Consider the following 6,792-nt stretch of genomic DNA (forward strand, 5'->3'; position numbering starts at 1 on the left):
TTTCCTCATCCTTCCGGCTTCCCCATCGGGCGCAGACACCGAATGTTGACCAGGAGCACGTCCCTCGTGGAGTGGCATTAACGGGATCTCCTGTGTTCACAACCAGCTAATTCACCTTCCGTAAAATTACGTTCCGTCGACCTAGCCGTGGAGAACGGTGTGATGAGTCCCCCGGGAGGCCGGCAGCGTGCGTGGGGCAGGAGTGAGGGCTGTGGTCGGGTGGGCCGGGTGCGGTGCGCCCCTCACGCCGAGCCAGGTCGCTGGCTAACGGTGAGCGCTCTCTGGGAACCAGTTCTCTCACCTGGAATTGAGGGTGACAGTGTGTCCCTGTTAACAGTGAGGATGATCGTTTTTGCTAATGAGACCACCATGTTGCAGGTACTCTGTTTGGGGAGATCGCTACATTATCTTTATCCCTCCCAAAGGAAGGGTGGGCACTCACCCCAATTTACAGACGGGGAAACTGAGGCTCAGAGAAACCATGCAGTTAGAAAGCAGGGGTGCCAGGCTTCGCATCCGCATCCGCCTCCGCCTGGCTCCAAAATGTCGCAAAACTTTTGCGCACCTGCATTCAAGTAGCAGGGAGAGTTCCATCAGCTCATGATACTTTACATGCGCGGGACACGCTTGCTCCCTAAAGCTCCCACCACAGTGCTTCGGAGGCACTGGACCACCCCTGGGGCTCACAGGGCCCCCTGCTGTTGGTGACATTTTCAGCGCCTCTGCTCCAGGGCAGTCAGCCCGTCTTGGCTGTCCCCAGTGTGGGTCTGGCTACTTCGTTTCCATTAGTGGGGTGAGACAGGTCTCCTGGGATGCTCACTTACTGTGCATGGAGCCGGCCCTGCCGGCCTCACCTGACAGGTGTCCTGGCAAGCATCCTGCCAGGGGCCCCGCCCAGAAACGTTTCCGGGTCGGCCTGCCCTGGGCCTGAAACCTCGATGCCGAGAGGTGGCATATAAAGAGCGTGAGCAGGGGTTACCGGGGGCGCCGAGAGGAGGCAAACGGAGTCTCCACGAACTGAGCCCCCAAACGCGTGTGAAACGTCGCAGGTGCACAGAGTGATGGCTGCACACTGAGAGGTCATTTTAAAACTCCGTGAGAGAGTGGAAAGCAGGTGGTCCGCTTCAGCAGAGGGCGCACTCACCGTGCCTGGGGCACAGATGGCCACCGTGCCGCTCTCTTGTCACCATTACCCCCTGCTTTGCCAAAATGACATAATCTAGCAGAACACTCAAAAACCGGATGTGGCCTCAGATCCTTCTTGTCACCAGACTCCGGGTGATCACTCCACATTCATTGGCGCTGAGCTTCCTGGGAGCATGATCAGGGCGCCATGTCGAAAGATGTCCCCTGCCCTCTGCTGTCAGAGGTGGGCGGTAAGGACGCGGTGTTCCTGGCACAGGTAGCTCCTCGGGCACGGGTGCAGACCTGGGAGGGTGGCACCGGCGGGTCGTGTACTGGGGGGAGCGTAGGTTCTGCAAAGAAGTAGGGGAGGAGGGGCCGAGGTCAAGGCTGACCACAGGCGACCGCTGCAGCCCCAGGAGAGCAGAGTGAGAGTTGGGAAGGGGGCGCCGTGGAAGGGAAAGACGTCGTCTGAGACCGTCGCGCGTGGCCGTGGCGTCGAGGTGGGGCATGGAACCTGTTTCCACGACCACAGTTAATGTTCTTAAGAAAAATCGAGATAGAATCAAAAATACAAGTGTATTACGCGCAGTAAGAATCAAGGTCGATGCGTGACATTTTCGTTTTAGAAGTGCGTGTGTGCGTGTGTGCATGTGTGTGTGGTGTGCACAATGAAGGCAGCGGTGAAAAAAGTGTGGAAAACACTGCAGGAACGTGTCTAGAGACAGGGAGCCGGCCTGGCGGTCACCGCAGCAGCCGGGGCGCGAGCTGACCGTCGTGCCCGTGGTGGTTACGCTCGGCTCACACTTATCAGGAGCCTTGCCCTGCGTGGCCTCGTTCCGTCCTCAGACACCCCTGTGCGGTGAGTCCTCACGTTCTGCCTGTCGCACAGGTGAGGACACAGGTACAGAGCGATTAGACAGGTCCCTCCGTGCGGTGACTGCTAGGCGGTGTGCCCGCGTCCTAACCACTGCACCCCCTGGGGCGAAGACAGGGACAGGACAGAGGAGGAGTGACAGGTCGTGGGGGCAGAGCGCAGGTAGCAGGGCTGGAAAGGGAGCGTCAGAGGTGCTCTGAAGGAGGCGGGAACGGAGCCGCCATCGGCAATGACGGTGACGGTGACGGCGGGAGGGGACGCAGGGCAGGGACAAGTGGGGAAGTGGAATCAGACGCGTGGCGTTTGAGGCCTTGGCAGCACCTCCGCGTGCGGGCGTGCAGCAGGGAGGCGGGGGAAGGAGGCGGTGCAGGCTGGGCGACAAGTCAGGCGACAGAGAGATGGCTCCGTGGGGACGAATGGGCCGTGCTCCCTGGGGAGGTGGGGACCGCGGAGAGAAGTCTGACTCTGTCCCCCCACGGGGGCGCTGGAACCGCAGCAGGAACGCCAGGAAGGAGGCGGCCAGCGCGGCGGCCAGCGCGGCGGCGGGCGGTTTCGTGGGAACAGTCGGAAGTGGGTGCTGGTCTGCAGGCCAGATTTAGGGGCGAGTGTGTGGGGAGGGAGGAGGGAAGCTGCTGCAGGACCTGTGGTTCCGGTGTCAGCCGGTGACAGAGGTGGCAGGGTTGTCCTGTCCTCAGGGGTCAGGGGCTGGGGAGAGGTTTGGGGGCCGGAGGGAGACGGCCCCAGAGAAGGGTGATGGGGAGGCGGGGGAGCGGGGCGGGAGGTGGCGGGGCGGTCCGCCTCGAAAGGGAGACAGGACAGACGATGGGCAAGGACACGGAAGGGTGGCAGTGCGCCGAGGCCAGCCGAGGGCCTGGGCCGCCGGCCTTGAGCTTCTCTGTGAGGCGGGAAGTGGAGCTGTCCCGGAGTTGGGGGGTGCGGGGGGCTGGCAGGGCTGCGGAGGCTGGAGAAGCCGATGTCAGGCAGCCCAGAAGAGATGTCATTCTGGCCAGCGATTCGTCTCCACCGGGTGAGACATCGTGTGACTGGGGAAGCGTCAGCGGGAAGAGCACTGGGCGACGGGCAGGACACTCACTCCCTGCGCCCACTAGCTGATTAAAACCCAGCCTGTGCCCCCTCGCCTGGGCAGCCCGGCCTGCCCTCCTGGAGAGGAAGGGGAGCAGGTGGGCCTCGCGCCAGCACCGCGCCCAGGAACCCATGAGTCTGTTAGGCAGCTCACTCGCTGGCAGAGGTGGGTTTATCTGATTAAAACCCTTCGCGAGCTACACGGAGAGCCGGGCACTGAGGGGGTGACGCAGGGACGGATGAGAAACGCGGCCCGTGTGTGTCTTTAACTGAGCTCGCGTGTGTCTGTGTGAGGGCGTGTGTCTGTGAGCATGTCTGTGTGAATGTGTGTGTGTGTGAGCATGTCCGTGTGAGCACATGCACCTGTGTGAGTGTGTCTGAGTATGTATGTGTCAGTGCAGGTGTCTGTGAGTGTGTCAGCGCAGGTGTCTGTGTGTGCGAGTACGTGTGTCTGCGAGCATGTCTGTGTGAATGTGTGTGTGAGCATGTCTGTGTGAGCACATGCACCTGTGTGAGTGTGTCTGAGTACGTGTGTGTATGTGTCAGTGCAGGTGTCTGTGAGTGTGTCAGTGCAGGTGTCTGTGTGTGCGAGTACGTGTGTCTGTGTGCATGTCTGTGTGAGTGTGTCTGTGAGTGTATGTGTCTGTGTGTGCACGTGTAGCTGAGCACATGTGTCTGTGAGTATGTGGGTCTGTGCATGTGTGAGTGCGTGTGTGTGTGTGTGAGCAGCGTGTTTTGCGTGTGTCCGGGCAGAGGCACACGCTGGCGGGGGTGGCGTTAGGTATCCGAGCAGCTACATCAGCGCATGTCGCTCCCTGAATCTTTAGCGGCAGGAAACACGGGACTCCAGGGAGGACCCACAGGTGACAGGCGCTGCAGGCAGATCTCAGATTGAAGCCGTGCCCCTTCCGAGCTCTGCCTGGGGCTGCCCAGCTGTTTTCACAGAGAAGCGTCACTGTTCGAGGTCCGCTGAGTCACATGACCCCTGGCGGGTGCAGAAGGCTGACGCCTAGGACAGTTTGACACCGTAAGGCAGAGCACGCTCAGGCCTTGCGTAGGCAAGTTCATGCCTGCCTCACGGGCACAAACCCTCCTGCGCCCTGGAGGAATGTTCCAGAAAGCAGGGCTTCGTGCCTCGGGATGAAGTGTGCAGCAGCCCAGCCATCAGTTAGTGGTGCGCTGTTCTTCTGCCCGCTCTGGGGAGAAGGCTCCTCCCCTCCTTCTGCCCCAGACAATGGCCCCGAGTGACCGGCCTGGCACAGTCGTCACTTGTGAAACTGTCACCCCCTGTCCGCACCAGCAGACCTGAACTCCCGAAAAGCAGAAGAGACCATCAGACAGCGAAAATCCCAGAAAAGAGCAGTAGGTGTGCTTGTCTGTGTGGGGGGACAGCACCCCGTCTCCGAAGGGCGAGCGCCTGCCGCGTGCGGGGGGTAGGGACGTGCTAGTCTGGCACGCGGGGGACTCCGGGAGGCTGCACGGCCCGGGACTTGCATGCGTGGGGCATTCTGGTCGTCTCTTAAACCTGCCGCGTGAGGGGGTGGTGGTTGGACTTTGGGGCGTTGTCCGGGGACCTCCGAGGAGATGGGGGAGCCGCCCGCACAGAGGCAGTGTCCTGGTGGGGAGTGGCCGTGTCTGAGTCAGCCCAACCTGGGGCAGGGGCTGTGGAGAAGCCGCCCGCACCCCGCCCCCAAAACAGCAGCCTGCACTCACCTCGGCAGCAGGGAAATGAATTCGGTTTTTACAGACAACACCGCAGCCGCCCCGTCGTGTCCCAGCAACTCACGCTGCCTCCGGGAGCCACTTTGCAGGCGATGCTCAAGCAGCTCACAGGAGGCCAGCAACTGAGATGCCTCCAGCGCCTCCACCTGGGACCCAGGGCGGCTGCTCCTTCTCCCAAGAGGCTGTCAGAATAAGTTCCCCATCGTCGCAGCTGCCACCGCGTGCTGCTCAGTGGCGGCTCTGGCCTCTGCCCCGCACCTTCCCAAGGCCAGCACACTCTCCATTGTCACACCCGTGGGTCAGTTGCTCAGCTACTGTGACAAACTACCACGCACTGGGAGGCTTAAACAGGCATTTATTTTCCCACAGACCTAGAGGTTGGAAGTCCAAGATCAAGTGCCAGCAAATTTGGTTTCTGGTTGGGATTCTCCTCCATGTGAGCGAGCAAGGGAGCTCTCTGCCGTCTCTTCCTATAAGACCACCAAGCCTGTGAACTCAGTTCACTTTAGTTACTTCCGTGGAGGCTCCATCTCCAAATACAGCCACCCTCCATCTCCAAATACAGGTCAGGACTTCAACACAGGAATGTGGGAGTATAGACAAAACCATTCGGTCTGTGACAATGCCCATTCCGGGTGGCAGTCCCAGCCAGACTCCCCTACACGCTCAGGCTCTTCCAGATTTGAGAGCGAGCCTGCGCTCGGGAACCCAAAGTCCCTCTTTACTGTGGGCAGTTCTGCCCGGGCTGTTTGGCACCATGGCCCTGGTCACTTTCAACGGGGATCATAAGGACACTCCATTCTCGTTGCCCCTTTGGAGTCAGACAGATGCTTGGTGGTGTCACTCACTCACCTGTGACCTTGGCAGAGAACCTCTCAGAGCCTCGGCCATCTGGTCTGAGAAACAAGTACGGTGATGACAGATGAAAAATAGATAGTGAGACCTCCTGGCAGAGAGCATGACACATGCACTGGGTTCCTAACTGTCACTTGTCCCTCGATGTCCCTGGGCCCTTTTCCTCCCCTGTACAGGGTCAGCGTCCGGCGTTAATGATCTGTCCACGCCTCGGGTGCTCGTCAGGGCCGTGACCGGGGCCCTGGCCATGTGCGCATAGTGGGAGTGTTTTCTGACCCAAAGTCCAGGAGTCTGAACAGACGGCCTGGGGCCTGCAGGCGAGCATAATAGGTCATAATTCCTTCTCTCCAAATCTGAGCACAAATTGGACAGTTTGTCGCAAATGACTGTGCGAACAGTGCATGACGTGGGTGCGTTGCTGGCATTTCAGGCGGCCGAGGATAAATTGCTCTGCTAACCAAATTTATTATGTCGCTCTGCGTGTATTCTTTAATTTTACCTGCCGGTTGTGGACATTGGGCATGCACTTCCTCGATAAAGCAAGGTTGACATCTGCATGTGCTCCGGTCCCTTCGGCCAACCTGGCTGAACGTCTGACCTGCTCCGTGTCAGACCAGAGCGAGACAGGCCGCCGCAGCGGGGCCAGGGGCCAGTGCACTTCAGATGGCACCGTCTTCCTCGCTGCCCCTGAGCAGACCACGTGTCTCCCTGACCCGAACTTGCTCCTCCTTTTACCCAGCTCATCCATCCTTCCAGGCCCAGGCCGAGCTTTGGCCTTCTCCGACTCATCGCCGCAGCCCGCGCTGGTTGCGCTGTCCTCGGAATTTCTGCTACGGTCAGAATCTCTCATTTCGCCCGTGATTGTTCTGAAGTTCTTTCACAGGCCCGTTTCTGACTCTCAGATACACTGTACGTTTCTAGAGAACAGAAATCATATTTTATATTTATTTATTGACCGCCCAAGCTCTTGGCACAGGGCACGTGCCCCATGGTGATTTCCTAGGTGATCGAAACGCTCCTAGGATGCGTTGCAGTGCCCGTGGCCCCGTGGGACTCTTGAAGGCCTCGCTGTTTGGCACTAGGTTAAATGAATGCTCGGTGAACACACAGCGATCTGATTTCGCTGTGTGTGT

This window comes from Pteropus alecto, unplaced genomic scaffold (genome assembly GCF_000325575.1).
Source record: "Pteropus alecto unplaced genomic scaffold, ASM32557v1 scaffold189, whole genome shotgun sequence".
NCBI lineage: Eukaryota > Metazoa > Chordata > Mammalia > Chiroptera > Pteropodidae > Pteropus > Pteropus alecto.